General features: G+C 40.0%; 1 long non-coding RNA gene across 1 annotated transcript in view; it reads left to right on the top strand.

Annotated features, from left to right (window-relative positions):
* The window catches only part of LOC134730633 (uncharacterized), a 52,715-nt gene extending 36,385 nt beyond the window's left edge, over nucleotides 1–16,330 (top strand). The window contains exons 2-3 of the long non-coding RNA XR_010112540.1: nucleotides 14,249–14,331; nucleotides 14,915–16,330. This is a non-coding gene — a long non-coding RNA (uncharacterized LOC134730633). The remainder of the gene's footprint in view (nucleotides 1–14,248; nucleotides 14,332–14,914) is intronic.
* Nucleotides 16,331–16,689: the final 359 nt, after the last annotated feature.

Genomic DNA, 16,689 nt, shown 5'->3' with positions numbered 1-16,689 from the left:
GAACAGTGAAATCACTGATGCTTTTTGAAAAGTTTATGGGGACAAAGCCCCAAAGAAACCAGCAATTTACAAATAGACTGCTTGTTTTAAGAAGGGAATAGTGATGTTGAAGATGAAGCGTGCAGCAGCAGACCACCCACAATAATTTGCAAGGAAAAAACATTTGTGCCCTAATTGAAGAGGACCAATTGTTAACAATAGAAACAATAGCCAACACCCTAGACATCTCAATTGGTTCAGCTTACACAATTCTGGCTGAAAAATTAAAAGTGAGCAAAGTTTTCAGTCAGTGAGTATCAAAACCATTGTGCCCAGATCAGCTGCAGACAAGAGCAGAGCTTTCACTGGAATTTTGAAACAAGCAGATCAAGATTCTGAAGCATTTCTTCGAATTGTTAACAGGAGATGAAACATGGCCTTACCAGTATGATCCTAAATACAAAACACAATCAAAGCAATGGCTACTGAGAGGTGGAAAGGGCCCAATCAAAGCAAAAGTGGACTGGTCAAGAGCAAAGGTCGTGGCAACGGTGTTTTGGGATACTCAAGGCATTTTGCTTCTGAATATTCTGGAGGGCCAAAGAACAATAATGTCTTGCTCATTATGAGAGTGTTTTGAGAAAGTCAAAGCTTTAGCAGAAAAATGCCTGGGAAACTTCATGAGAGAGTCCTCTACAACAACAATGCTCCTGCTCAGTGCTCTCATCAAACAAGGGCAAGTTTGAGAGTTTTGATGTTAAATAGGCATCCACCTTATAGTCCTGATTTGGCTGCAACTTTTTTTCCCCCTAATTTAAAAAATCTGTAAAGGGCATCCATTTTTCTTCAGTTAATAGTGTAAAAAAGGCTGCATTGATGTGGTTAAATTCCCAGGATCCTCAGTTCTTTAGGGATGGACGAAATGTCGGTGTCATTGCTTACAAAAGTGTCTTGAACGTGATGGAGCTTAGATTGAAAAATAAAGTTGATATTTCTTATTTTTTGTTTAATTTCATTTTTCCATGAACTTTTTGAAGATCCCTCATATCTTGGTTTGTTTTGTTCATGTCAGATCAGACTCAGACAAGTTAGTCGCTACCTTTTGTTTTTCCTGTAAAAAGTCAATATATACTTTTGTGAGATTAATAATCCTTGTTGAAGGTTTAGAAAGAGATTCTCATTTGAGTGTGTGGACTTTTACTATCTCACCAAGTCTTCCTCCTCCTCTGCCTTTTGATATCTGTGCTTCTTCTGCTCAGACTTGTCAATTCTCCTTTGGTAGCTATTTACATCTCTCTCATTTCTACAGCTAAAATTTGCATAATCAGATTCATCAATGATTTTCATTTGGCAGAACCCACCCCACCTAAAAGACAGTTGGGTTACAGATAATGAAAGCATTTCAGTAATACCCCCAGACACAAAAACATATCCATTGGAATTCTGAAAATATGAGAACAAGTAAATTTGGAAGCTAGTCTCAGTATTGTTTGTCTCAAAATGTCAGCAGTTCTTTGATTAGGTCATGCAAAGAATGATGTTAGGAATATTTGCAAGATTATCCATGCTGTTAAAGCTACTATAGTCCAATATGTTTTGGAGAAATTAACAAGCCTTTTTATTTTTTTCTGAGAATTTTTTACTCTCCTCCCAAAAGCTGAAGATAAAAAAGACACAAGATGAAGATGTAAAAGACGTTGGGAATAAACCCTGAGCCAAAGCCAGATTTATATTTCTTTCCATTTATCTCCTAATACCAGGTGTAATTCTAAAACTGAACATCCACTATTTTATATAGGAGCTGAAAAGTAGCTTAATTTTTTTATGGAAAGAGGGTATGAATGAGCTTTCTGAAACATTAATTTTATAGTCTACAGCACAGGAGCATCTTAGTTCTTGAACTAGGATTTCTGGTTTTCTCTGCTTGTCTTTTATATTCTTTATGTTTGAAAATGTATGTCAGAATTCACATATGAGTTATTTCCCTTGGAATAAGTATACTTATATTAAAACAAATAGATGTTACCTGTCTAAAATTAGAAAAAATATTTGCTTTATAATTGAGCAATTAAAGTCATGTTTGTGTCTGCCATTTAAAGCTGCCCATGGTCCAGAGCTCACTTGAGATTTACCATGCCTAATTCAGTAATGTTGACTCAAATCTTTCCAGAATTTTTGATAATCCTGTCTTCACTCAACAGTTATAGGCCATTTTTGCCTCTGAAATATAGGATTTGAAGAACTTTTATCTACTACAGTGTCTCTTTTATAGATCTGCTCATTTTTATAACCAAGTTCTTTTATTTCAAATTATTCTTTAATCTTTCTTCCTAATCTTTATGATTAAACTTTCAACCTCCTGTAGTAGAATAGATTCTAGATGCTGAGGTATATAACTCAATTGTGCAATTCAGAATTGACCTCAGAGTTTTGTATGTCTCCAGTACAACTGTTTAAACTCCTTGACATTAAAATGTTAAGCCATTCTGTCATTTCTGAACAATTTCCTGAATAATTTCCAATTTCCAAGCTATTTGTACACAGGAAACTGCTGTTTAACAAAGGTTGCACCCAATGAAGTCAGGGGCCTTTCATCTAATTATAAACATCCCTTATTATCTTCAATTAAGTCTGCTGTGACCCTGAAATAACTTTTCATAGTTGAAACCAAACTATAAAAAGAATCTATTGGGTATCAAAAATATCACTTACCTCCCCAAAGAACGAATTTTTAAGGCCTCTATCAAAATCTCTACTTCAGAGATCTCTGGAGATGCATGTTTGGCAATGGTATCTGTTTACTAAGAACTCATTTTCTATGAGACTTCTAGAAATATCTTCCACTCAATTAGGAGTTGACATTCTCCCTTAAGTAGATTGAAGTCCCCCAGTATTAGAGTACAAAGCAGAGACCTGTGGGAAGAGGCATTCCTTACAGGAATTAGTCTTTATGTTTAGAGAATACCCCCTGGGGAGGGCTAAAAAGAATAGCCTTGTCAAGCCAAGGGGTGTGAATTGCTACCGTGAGGATTTACAATTCTAGAGTCCTCTATATTTTAGTACTATGGTTACATTAGGAGAGGTACCATATGGAAGGGGTATGAGGAGATGGTACTGAGTAAGTGTAAAATGTAGATGAGATGAAGAACTTTTATCTATTACAGTGTCTCTTTTATAGATCTGTTCATTTTTATAACCAAGTTCTTTTATTTCAAATTATTCTTTGAATAATTTTATATTCTTTATATTAATATATATTAATATATTTCCTTGTCCTCACCCAAATCTCATCTCGAATTGTAATCCCCGCGAGTCAAGGAAGGAACCTGTAATCCCCACCTGTCGAGGGAGGGAGGCGATTGGATCACAGGGGCAGATTCTGCCATGCTGTTCTCATGATAGTGAGGGAGTTCTCACGAGATCTAATGGTTTTAAAAGTGTGGCACTGGCTGGGCGTGGTGGTTCATGCCTGTAATCCCAGCATTTTGGGAGGCTGAGGCGGCTGGATCACCTGAGATCAGGAGTTCAAGACCAGCCTGGGCAACATGGTGAAATCCTGTCTCTACTAAAAATTCAAAAAATTAGCCGGGTGTGGTAGAGGGTGCCTGTAATCTAGTTACTTGGGAGGCTGAGGCAGGAGAATTGCTTGAACCCAGGAGGCAGAGGTTGCAGTGAGCCGAGATGGCACCGTTGCACTCCAGCCTGGGCAACAAGAGTGTAATCCATCTCAAAAAAAAAACAAACAAACGTGTGACACTTCCTCGTTCGCTTGCTTTTTCTCTCTCCTGCTGCCTGTGAGGAAGGTGCTTGCTTTCCCTTCGCCTTCCGCCATGATTGTAAGTTTCCTGAGGCCTCCTTAGCCATGTGGAACTGTGAGACAATTAAATCTCTTTCCTTTATAAATTACCCAGTCTCAGGTAGTATCTTTATAGCAGTGTGAAAACAGACTAATACAGTAGACAAATATGCTAACCACCCTGATTTAATCATTACAAACTGTATACGTGTATCAAAACATCACACTGTACCCCATAAATACATACAATTATGTCCAGAATTGGTGGGTTCTTGGTCTCACTGACTTCAAGAATGAAGCCACGGACCCTCGTGGTGAGTGTTACAGCTCTTAAGGTGGCGCATTTGGAGTCTGTCCCTTCTGATGTTCAGATGTGTTCGGAGTTTCTTCCTTCTGGTGGGTTCGTGGTCCCGCTGGCTCAGGAGTGAAGCTGCAGACCTTCACGGTGAGTGTTACAGCTCATAAAAGCAGCGTGGACCCAAAGAGTGAGCAGTAGCAAGATTTATTGCAAAGAGCGAAAGAACAAAGCTTCTACAGTGTGGAAGGGGACCCCAGCGGGTTGCCAATGCTGGCTCGGGCAGCCTGCGTTTATTCTCTTATCTGGCCCCACCCACATCCTGCTGATTGGTAGAGCCGAGAGGCCTCTTTTGTCAAGGCGCTGACTGGTGCGTTTACAATCCCTGAGCTAGATACAATTGTTCTCCACGTCCCTATCAGATTAGTTAGATACAGAGTTTCCACACACAGGTTCTCCAAGGCCCCACCAGAGCAGCTAGATACAGAGTGTCGATTGGTGCATTCATAAACCTTGAGCTAAACACAGGGTGCTGATTGGTGTGTTTACAAACCTTAAGCTAGATACAGAGTGCCGATTGGTGTATTTACAATCCTTGAGCTAGACATAAAAGTTCTCCAAGTCCCCATCAGATTAGTTAGATACAGAGTTTCCACACACAGGTTCTCCAAGGCCCCACCAGAGCAGCTAGACACAGAGTGTCGATTGGTGCACTCACAAACCTTGAGCTAAACACAGGGTGCTGATTGGTGTATTTACAATCCCTGAGCTAGATATAAAGACTCTCCACGTCCTCACCAGACTCAGGAGCCCAGCTGGCTTCACCTAGTGGATCCCGCACCGGGGCTGCAGGTGGAGCTGCCTGCCAGTCCCGTGCCCTGCGCTCGCATTCCTCAGCCCTTGGGTGGTCGATGGGACTGGGCGCCGTGGAGCAGGGGGTGGTGCTCGTCTGGGAGGCTTGGGCCACACAGGAGCCCATGGAGTGGGTGGGAGGCTCAGGCATGGCCGGCTGCAGGTCCCCAGCCCTGCCCTGCGGGAAGGCAGCTAAGGCTCGGTGAGAAATCGAGCGCAGCGCCGGTGGGCTGGCACTGCTGGGGGACCCAGTACACCCTCCACAGCCGCTGGCCCGGGTGCTAAGTCCCTCATTGCCCGGGGCCAGCAGGGCTGGCCGGCTGCTCCGAGTGCAGGGCCCACTAAGCCCACGCCCACCTGGAACTCCAGCTGGCCCGCAAGCGCCGCACGCAGCCCCAGTTCCAGGTCGCGCCTCTCCCTCCACACCTCCCTGCAAGCTGAGGGAGTGGGCTCCAGCCTTGGCCAGCCCAGAAAGTGGCTCCCACAGTGCAGTGGGGGGGGGGGGGGGGGCTGAAGGGCTCCTCAAATGCCGCCAAAGTGGGAGCCCAGGCAGGGGAGGTGCCGAGAGCAAGCGAGGGCTCTGAGGACTGCCGGCACTCTGTCACCTCTCACAATCATTCGTCAATTGAAGATAAAATAAAACAGTAATAGAGTAAGCTGTGTCTCTCTCTATATATATATTCACACACACATACAAACACACACACACATAATTTGCCAGATTACTACTATTTGACCTTTTAATAAAATGTTATTTAAAATTTAATATGAATCAACATTTTACACCTTGAATTTTAGAATACTTTGGTTTTTGTTGTGGCTTTTTTAAGCCAGGGTCTGTCTCTGTCACTCAGGCTGGAGTGCAGTGGCATGATCTCAGCCCACTGCAACCTCTGCCTCCCAGGCTCAAGTGATCTCCCACCACAGCCTCCCAAGTAGCTGAACTACAGGTACACAGGCCACCATGCCCAGCTAATTTTTGTGTTTTTTGTGGAGATATGGTTTCACCATGTTGCTCAGGCTGGTCTCAAACTCCTGAGCTCAAGCAATCTGCCTGCCTCGGCCTCCCAAAGTGCTGGGATTAGAGGCGTGAGCCACCATGCCCAGGTTAAAATACTTGCAATATGAAATAAATTTAGCTATAGAAAACATAGACACTAGCTGCTTGAGAAAATTGGTCTGAGGTAATCTCAACTTCAAACAAGTAATAGTATTTTCAAAATCAGCCCATATCAGTTAGTTCTGGCTCTCCATGTTTCCGGCACTCTCTTGCTATACTCAGACTGCAGGATCCAAAAACAAATGATACATGAAGTCATAAAAATAAGGAGGTGACTCAAGTAAAACGAAGCTGGTCTTCATAAATATTCGAGCCTTTTTAGCTTGATAAAGTTTAGCAAAGCAACTATTTTATTTAATAGCTGTAATCTTTAAAACTTAGTTTTACAAATGTCCAAATTTCTATTTAAAATTTTTAATGTCCCTAAGGAAAAAAGCCTAAAAAATGGTTTTTAAAAACATGTTTTTATTGTGAAAAACTTTAAACATAAAAATGTAGTTTAATTCATATTTCTGCCTAATCACCCCCATTGGCATAGTTTAATTGAATTCCTAGATATGATATCATTTCATCTGTAAATACCTAACAGTGTATCATTAAAGGGCAGGGACTTTAAAAAAATATGAGGAGAATGTCATTATCACACCTAAAAACAACAATTCCAGAGCATAAAATTGTATCTAAATAGTGTTCCAATTTTGCTGGTTCTATTGTGAATGCATTGTTTCAGTTGGCTTATTCAAATGAAGATACAAAGTCTACACATTGCCTTTGTGTAATATGCCTCTTAACCTCTGTTGATATATTATAGTTTTTCTCCTTCATTTTTTCTTGCTGTTTGTTTGTTGGAATTTCCCACAATCTGAATAGCAGCATCATGGTATTGTTTTAAACATGCTCATTTACTCTATGAATGTCCTATGAACTGAAAGTCAGATCTAGATGCTTAACTAAATTCCTTTTGACAAGAACATTTCATAGGTGATTGTGAGTGCTTTCTATTGCTCTGTATCAGATGGTACATGATGTCTTGTTTCAATCCCTTTTACTTGATATTAAGATTGATCTGTGAATTCATGTGTGATCAACCTGATCCATCCATTGTAAGGTTTCCTATTGGCCTTCACCTAAGGATTTTTTTTTAAATTATAGCACTCTTTTAATAAATAATACATCTCCATGTGTCTGCTATGTGCCAGGCACTGTGCTAAGTGTGTTATACACATGACTTGAGTAAACCTTCCCATCAGCCTTATGAGGTAAGTGCTATTGCTATCTCCATTTTACAGATGACAAAACTGTGTACGGAAGACAGGCAGGTTTCCCCAGACTCTATGGCTAGAAGGTAGTGGAAGCTAGAAGTTAAAGCTAGGCACCTTGAATAAAGGTTTCATTCTGAGCTATGACAATTCTGCCTTAGATGGACACTGTGGTCTCTCTACTCCTCACTCCCATCACATCCCTATCCAAGATTTATGGTCAGTTATTGTTGGCTTGGCACGAGCTATTTCAGAGGAATCTCTCAATTTCACCTTTTGCTCAAAGTCTTCAAATTATTTTTTTTCTGCATTATTTATTTATTTATTTATTTATTTTTTATTATTATACTTTAAGTTTTAGGGTACATGTGCACATTGTGCAGGTTAGTTACATACGTATACATGTGCCATGCTGGTGCACTGTACCCACCAACTCGTCATCTAGCATTAGGTGTATCTCCCAATGCTATCCCTCCACCCTCCCCCCACCCCACAACAGTCCCCAGAGTGTGATGTTCCCCTTCCTGTGTCCATGTGATCTCATTGTTCAATTCCCACCTATGAGTGAGAATATGCGGTGTTTGGTTTTTTGTTCTTGCGATAGTTTACTGAGAATGATGATTTCCAATTTCATCCATGTCCCTACAAAGGACATGAACTCATCATTTTTTATGGCTGCATAGTATTCCATGGTGTATATGTGCCACATTTTCTTAATCCAGTCTATCATTGTTGAACATTTGGGTTGGTTCCAAGTCTTTGCTATTGTGAATAATGCCTCAATAAACATACGTGTGCATGTGTCTTTATAGCAGCATGATTTATAGTCCTTTGGGTATATACCCAGTAATGGGATGGCTGGGTCAAATGGTATTTCTAGTTCTAGATCCCTGAGGAATCGCCACACTGACTTCCACAATGGTTGAACTAGTTTACAGTCCCACCAACAGTGTAAAAGTGTTCCTATTTCTCCATATCCTCTCCAGCACCTGTTGTTTCCTGACTTTTTAATGATTGCCATTCTAACTGGTGTGAGATGGTATCTCACTGTGGTTTTGATTTGCATTTCTCTGATGGCCAGTGATGGTGAGCATTTTTTCATGTGTTTTTTGGCTGCATAAATGTCTTCTTTTGAGAAGTGTCTGTTCATGTCCTTCGCCCACTTTTTGATGGGGTTGTTTGTTTTTTTCTTGTAAATTTGTTTGAGTTCATTGTAGATTCTGGATATTAGCCCTTTGTCAGATGAGTAGGTTGCAAAAATTTTCTCCCATCCTGTAGGTTGCCTGTTCACTCTGATGGTAGTTTCTTTTGCTGTGCAGACGCTCTTTAGTTTAATGAGATCCCATTTGTCAATTTTGTCTTTTGTTGCCATTGCTTTTGGTGTTTTAGACGTGAAGTCCTTGCCCATGCCTATGTCCTGAATGGTAATGCCTAGGTTTTCTTCTAGGGTTTTTATGGTTTTAGGTCTAACGTTTAAGTCTTTAATCCATCTTGAATTGATTTTTGTATAAGGTGTAAGGAAGGGATCCAGTTTCAGCTTTCTACATATGGCTAGCCAGTTTTCCCAGCACCATTTATTAAATAGGGAATCCTTTCCCCATTGCTTGTTTTTCTCAGGTTTGTCAAAGATCAGATAGTTGTAGATATGCAGCTTTATTTCTGAGGGCTCTGTTCTGTTCCATTGATCTACATCTCTGTTTTGGTACCAGTACCATGCTGTTTTGGTTACTGTAGCCTTGTAGTATAGTTTGAAGTCAGGTAGTGTGATGCCTCCAGCTTTGTTCTTTTGGCTTAGGATTGACTTGGCGATGCGGGCTCTTTTTTGGTTCCATATGAACTTTAAAGTAGTTTTTTCCAATTCTGTGAAGAAAGGCATTGGTAGCTTGATGGGGATGGCATTGAATCTGTAAATTACCTTGGGCAGTATGGCCATTTTCACGATATTGATTCTTCCTACCCATGAGCATGGAATGTTCTTCCATTTGTTTGTATCCTCTTTTATTTCTTTGAGCAGCGGTTTGTAGTTCTCCTTGAAGAGGTCCTTCATTTCCCTTGTAAGTTGGATTCCTAGGTATTTTATTCTCTTTGAAGCAATTGTGAATGGGAGTTCATCATGATTTGGCTCTCTGTTTGTCTGTTGTTGGTGTATAGGAATGCTTGTGATTTTTGCACATTGATTTTGTATCCTGAGACTTTGCTGAAGTTGCTTATCAGCTTAAGGAGATTTTGGGCTGAGACAATGGGGTTTTCTAGATATACAATCATGTCATCTGCAAACAGGGACAGTTTGACTTCCTCTTTTCCTAATTGAATACCCTTTATTTCCTTCTTCTGCCTAATTGCCCTGGCCAGAACTTCCAACACTATGTTGAATAGGAGTGGTGAGAGAGGGCATCCCCGTCTTGTGCCAGTTTTCAAAGGGAATGCTTCCAGGTTTTGCCCATTCAGTATGATATTGGCTGTGGGTTTGTTATAGATAGCTCTTATTATTTTGAAATATGTCCCATCAATACCTAATTTATTGAGATTTTTTTAGCATGAAGGGTTGTTGAATTTTGTCAAAGGCCTTTTCTGCATCTATTGAGATAATCATGTGGTTTTTGTCTTCGGCTCTGTTTATATGCTGGATTACATTTATTGATTTGCATATATTGAACCAGCCTTGCATCCCAGGGATGAAGCCCACTTGATCATGGTGAATAAGCTTTTTGATGTGCTGCTGGATTCGGTTTGCCAGTATTTTATTGAGGATTTTTGCATCAATGTTCATCAAGGATATTGGTCTAAAATTCTCTTTTTTGGTTGTTTCTCTGCCTGGCTTTGGTATCAGAATGATGCTGGCCTCATAAAATGAGTTAGGGAGGATTCCCTCTTTTTCTATTGATTGGAATAGTTTCAGAAGGAATGGTAGCAGTTCCTCCTTGTACCTCTGGTAGAATTCGGCTGTGAATCCATCTGGTCCTGGACTCTTTTTGGTTGGTAAGCTATTGATTATTGCCACAATTTCAGATCCTGTTATTGGTCTATTCAGAGATTCAACTTCTTCCTGGTTTAGTCTTGGGAGAGTGTATGTTTCAAGGAATTTATCCATTTCTTCTAGATTTTCTAGTTTATTTGCGAAGAGGTGTTAGTAGTATTCTCTGATGGTAGTTTGTATTTCTGTGGGATCGGTGGTGATATCCCCTTTGTCATTTTTTATTGCGTCTACTTGATTCTTCTCTCTTTTTTTCTTTATTAGTCTTGCTAGTGGTCTATCAATTTTGTTGATCCTTTCAAAAAACCAGCTCCTGGATTCATTAATTTTTTGAAGGGTTTTTTGTGTCTCTATTTCCTTCAGTTCTGCTCTGATTTTAGTTATTTCTTGCCTTCTGCTAGCTTTTGAATGTGTTTGCTCTTGCTTTTCTAGTTCTTTTAATTGTGATGTTAGGGTGTCAATTTTGGATCTTTCCTACTTTCTCTTGTGGGCATTTAGTGCTATAAATTTCCCTCTACACACTGCTTTGAATGTGTCCCAGAGATTCTGGCATGTTGTGTCTTTGTTCTCGTTGGTTTCAAAGAACATCTTTAGTTCTGCCTTCATTTCGTTATGTACCCAGTAGTCATTCAGGAGCAGGTTGTTCAGTTTCCATGTAGTTGAGCGGTTGTGAGTGAGATTTTTAATCCTGAGTTCTAGTTTGATTGCACTGTGGTCTGAGAGATAGTTTGTTATAATTTCTGTTCTTTTACATTTGCTGAGGAGAGCTTTACTTCCAAGTATGTGGTCAATTTTGGAATAGGTGTGGTGTGGTGCTGAAAAAAATGTATGTTCTGTTGATTCGGGGTGGAGAGTTCTGTAGATGTCTATTAGGTCCGCTTGGTGCAGAGCTGAGTTCAATTCCTGGGTATCCTTGTTGACTTTCTGTCTCGTTGATCTGTCTAATGTTGACAGTGGGGTGTTAAAGTCTCCCATTATTAATGTGTGGGAGTCTAAGTCTCTTTGTAGGTCACTCAGGACTTGCTTTATGAATCTGGGTGCTCCTGTATTGGGTGCATATATATTTAGGATAGTTAGCTCTTCTTGTTGAATTGACCCCTTTACCATTATGTAATGGCCTTCTTTGTCTCTTTTGATCTTTGTTGGTTTAAAGTCTGTTTTATCAGAGACTAGGATTGCAACCCCTGCCTTTTTTTGTTTTCCATTTGCTTGGTAGATCTTCCTCCATCCTTTTATTTTGAGCCTATGTGTGTCTCTGCATGTGAGATGGGTTTCCTGAATACAGCACACTGATGGGTCTTGACTGTTTATCCAATTTGCCAGTCTGTGTCTTTTAATTGGAGCATTTAGTCCATTTATATTTAAAGTTAATAGTGTTATGTGTGAATTTGATCCTGTCATTATGATGTTAGCTGGTTATTTTGCTCGTTAGTTGATGCAGTTTCTTCCTAGTCTCTATGGTCGTTACATTTTGGCATGATTTTGCAGCGGCTGGTACCGGTTGTTCTTTTCCATGTTTAGCGCTTCCTTCAGGAGCTCTTTTAGGGCAGGCCTGGTGGTGAAAAAATCTCTCAGCATTTGCTTGTCTGTAAAGTATTTTATTTCTCCTTCACTTATGAAGCTTAGTTTGGCTGGATATGAAATTCTGGGTTGAAAATTCTTTTCTTTAAGAATGTTGAATATCGGCCCCCACTCTCTTCTGGCTTGTAGGGTTTCTGCCGAGAGATCCGCTGTTAGTCTGACGGGCTTCCCTTTGAGGGTAACCCGACCTTTCTCTCTGGCTGCCCTTAACATTTTTTCCTTCATTTCAACTTTGGTGAATCTGACAATTATGTGTCTTGGAGTTGCTCTTCTCAAGGAGTATCTTTGTGGCGTTCTCTGTATTTCCTGAATCTGAACGTTGGTCTGCCTTGCTAGATTGGGGAAATTCTCCTGGATAATATCCTGCAGAGTGTTTTCCAACTTGGTTCCATTCTCCCCATCACTTTCAGGTACACCAATCAGACGTAGATTTGGTCTTTTCACATAGTCCCGTATTTCTTGGAGGCTTTGCTCGTTTCTTTTTATTCTTTTTTCTCTAAACTTTCCTTCTCGCTTCATTTCATTCATTTCATCTTCCATTGCTGATACCCTTTCTTCCAGTTGATCACATCAGCTCCTGAGGCTTCTGCATTCTTCACGTAGTTCTCGAGCCTTGGTTTTCAGCTCCATCAGCTCCTTTAAGCACTTCTCTGTATTGGTTATTCTAGTTAAACATTCTTCTAAATTTTTTTCAAAGTTTTCAACTTCTTTGCCTTTGGTTTGAATGTCCTCCCGTAGCTCAGAGTAATCGTCTGAAGCCTTCTTCTCTCAGCTCGTCAAAGTCATTCTCCGTCCAGCTTTGTTCCATTGCTGGTGAGGAGCTGCGTTCCTTTGGAGGAGGAGAGGCCCTCTGATTTTTAGAGTTTCCAGTTTTTCTGTTCTGTTTTTTCCCCATCTTTGTGGTTTCATCTACTTTTGGTCTTTGATGATGGTGATGTACAGATGGGTTTTTGGTGTGGATGTCCTTTCTGTTTGTTAGTTTTCCTTCTAACAGACAGGACCCTCAGCTGCAGGTCTGTTGGAGTACCCTGCAGTGTGAGGTGTCAGTGTGCCTCTGCTGGAGGGTGCCTCCCAGTTAGGCTGCTCGGGGGTCAGGGGTCAGGGACCCACTTGAGGAGGCAGTCTGCCCGTTCTCAGATCTCCAGCTGCGTACTGGGAGAACCACTGCTCTCTTCAAAGCTGTCAGACAGGGACATTTAAGCCTGCAGAGGTTACTGCTGTCTTTTTGTTTGTCTGTGCCCTGCCCCCAGAGGTGGAGCCTACAGAGGCAGGCAGGCCTCCTTGAGCTGTGATGGGCTCCACCCAGTTCGAGCTTCCTGGCTGCTTTGTTTACCTAAGCAAGCCTGGGCAATGGCGGGCGCCCCTCCCCCAGCCTCGCTGCCGCCTTGCAGTTTGATCTCAGACTGCTGTGCTAGCAATCAGCGAGACTCCGTGGGGTAGGACCCTCCGAGCCAGGTGCGGGATATACTCTCGTGGTGCGCCGTTTTTTAAGCCCGTCGGAAAAGCGCAGTATTCGGGTGGGAGTGACCCGATTCTCCAGGTGCCGTCCGTCACCCCTTTCTTTGATTAGGAAAGGGAACTCCCAGACCCCTTGCGCTTCCGGAGTGAGGCAATGCTTCGCCCTGCTTCGGCTCGCGCACGGTGCGCGCACCCACTGACCTGCGCCCACTGTCTGGCACTCCCTAGTGAGATGAACCCGGTACCTCAGATGGAAATGCAGAAATCACCCGTCTTCTGCGTCGCTCAGGCTGGGAGCTGTAGACCGGAGCTGTTCCTATTCGGCCATCTTGGCTCCTCCCCCACCTAAGGATTTTAAAACTGATGAATGTTACCTAGATCTATGATTTTATTAGGAAAAATATTACACGTATTTTAAATTCTTTCTGAATTTGTTTAGAATTATTTCAGAAAGAAGGTTCTTTTATCAACTGATTGATTAGTCACAAATGCACTTTGTACAAGAAAGGCAGAATAGATGCTTAATTCCCAAATTTATTCCTAATAAACTAGGAAGATTTGTATATCCTTATCAAGAGCTTTCCAACATAGCGGGCATTAGAAAACAGTTCTAATTTGATTTGATTTCCTATTTTCAAGAGGGACAAAATTGTTTGAAGTTGATTTCTTTCATTTTCACTTGGTTATGAATAGCTAAAGAGAGTATAATATTTTGTAAAAATATGATTGGTTGTCTAGAAAGTAATTTCTTATCCAAAAATTATGTGATTCAGAACATCGACAATGAAAAGCTGGTGAACTTGAGAAGAAGAAATAAAATGAGAAACTGGTCTTTCACCAGGGTGGTTTGAAATGAGATAGAAATTATGGGGAGAAGGGATAGGGATAGGGTAACAACGGAGTGACATTTTTCCTAGTATATGTTTGGTATGGATTTGATTTTTAGAATATGCTATTTAATTAATTAATTAATTAATTCTAACTTTTATTTTAGGTTCAGGAGTACATGCGCAGGTTTGTCATATAAGCAAATTATGTGTCACAGAAGTTTGGTGTATGGATTATTTCATCACCCAGGTAATCAACATCATACTTGATAAGTATTTTTCCTGATCCTCTCCCTTCTCCCACCATTCACCCTCAAATCGGCCCCTATGTCTGTTAGAACATGCTATGTTTTTCTTTTTCTTTTTCTTTTTTTTTGAAATTTTCAGGGAAAGAACATGTTTTTTTTAATCTTCAAAAGTAAATAAAATAAATAAAAAGGGAGGGGTACCATAGAATACAAACAGAAAGAAATGAATAACATAATACACTCAACTGAGAAATAAGGAACTAACCCAATTACTTCTTGAATTTGGTATTTTGACTATATACTTTCTGGCTAAAAAAAAATGGCAAACAAGTTAGTAGTTGGTAGGTTAGTGTTTCAGAGGTATAGTTTAGAAATTCTGAAACTTCTTAGTGCATACTGTAGGATTGAGCAGATACATAAATGAATTAAGCGTAGTAGAAGTCAGGTTTGGTATTATCAGAAAAGAGTATCACAAAATGAGAAGGGTAAGCGTTTGGAGCAGCAATCCACGAAGGGCTCTGGGCATCCCTGTGCATCATTGCTGGGTGTGCCAGGAATGCAACACCCTCGCCAATTGTCATCCAGGCCGTTTCTCAGCGTTGGATGTGCAAGCAGTTTTGAGAGATGAAGTCATGACTCCCTACAAGACAAAAAACAGGTTTGCTTATTTTGCTACAAACCAATAAGTTCTTCAGCCATGCTGCAAATCCACTGTGTATCCAGTTCCCATCTGCGGCCCGCACATCATCCCCATGGGACTTGAGAGCAAGAGGATCCCACGCAAATCATGTTGCTTGCTGTGCTGTGAGTAAAATGTCCTTTGTCTCTGACTCAGAAGTCTTGTATCTTCTATTAGCATCCATGAAACAGTGGCAGGCTAACTCGTTAAAATAACCCAAAATCAAATTCCAAGTCTGAAAGACACTAGAATGGCATATGGTATTTTGTTAGAATTGGAGGGATGGGGATGAGCTCATAGTTATAAAGATAAATGATATATATTAGATTAATGTATAGACAGATATTGGTGTGTATGTATAAATAAATGTTTTTACAAAGACAAATGTTTTTACAAAGTAGATTGCTACAGGGTTCGTATAGCCCTTAGCTCTTCGTTTATAAATACCTTTCGTCTCTAAAAAGATCCAGGGCTCCCTGGAGAACTGGCTAATTCTCGGGCATGGAATGAAAAAATACAAGATGAACCTGGAGAAGCTTTCTGTGTCAGAAAGTAAGAACGTGCTCAAAGAATGATGGGACAATGTGAAAAGGACATAGGAGTCTGTTTGAAAGGCATCCCACTGGCCAAATATAGGATAACTCTGAGGATAAAAATGTCAGTAAAGAATTATAACCCACTGAAATAAAAAATGATAAATGGATAAATGAAGGCATTATTTATAGGACAATGACAGCTAATACATTTTAAAAGAAAAATGAGATACAAGATCAACATTTGGCAAACACCATAATAATTGTTTCTGGCAAGAAACATCCATGAAAGCTAAAAACTAATGGATGCAAATTGATGAGAAAGATAATATTTATATAACCTCAAAGCATCTCCTTCATAAAATACTTATTAGTGACAAAGTGAAGATGGTGACTCTACAATGGAGGAACCTGGCAGACAGCATCTTAACCAAGGGATCAAGATGGAACAATTGTGTACTATAATGTACATTCTCATATCAGGCGCTAAGTACACAACATCACTTTTGTGCTACACTGCACAAAACCCATAACTGAAATCTAACTCTGAGGAAACATCAGATAAAAACAAAATGAACAATATTCTTTGTAATAAGTGATCTGTGCTCTTCAAAATGTGAAGGTCATAAAAGACAGTTCCAGGTCAAAAGAGACCAAAGGTGCAGAATAACTAAATAAAAAAAGAACCTTATATTAGATTTTGCAGAAGAAACTATTTTTTGCCCTTTCTTTAAAGAATATTAATGGGAAGTTGGTGAAATTTGAATAAAGTCTGTACATGAGATAATAACATTATATCAAAGTTAATTTCCTAGTTTTAATCACTGTCAGGTGTTTATATAAGAGAATTTGTTTTCCAGGAAATACAAACTGAATAATTTAGGAATAAAGGGATATATCTCTATAATTTACTCCTAAATGACTCAGAATATATATATATATGTATATGTATATACACACACATATGTATATGTATATACACACACATATGTATGTGTATGTATAAATTTGTTATATATATAACATATGTATGTGTTAATATAACAAATTTATATATATACATATATGTATATAAATACAATATAGTTATTTTTTATATATAACTTGTATCTCTATCTGTGGAGAGAGAGAGTAAAGAAAATGTGAAA

This window comes from Pan paniscus, chromosome 5, assembly GCF_029289425.2.
Source record: "Pan paniscus chromosome 5, NHGRI_mPanPan1-v2.0_pri, whole genome shotgun sequence".
NCBI classification, from domain to species: Eukaryota; Metazoa; Chordata; class Mammalia; order Primates; family Hominidae; genus Pan; species Pan paniscus.
This window is presented reverse-complemented; position numbering and strand designations above follow the sequence as displayed.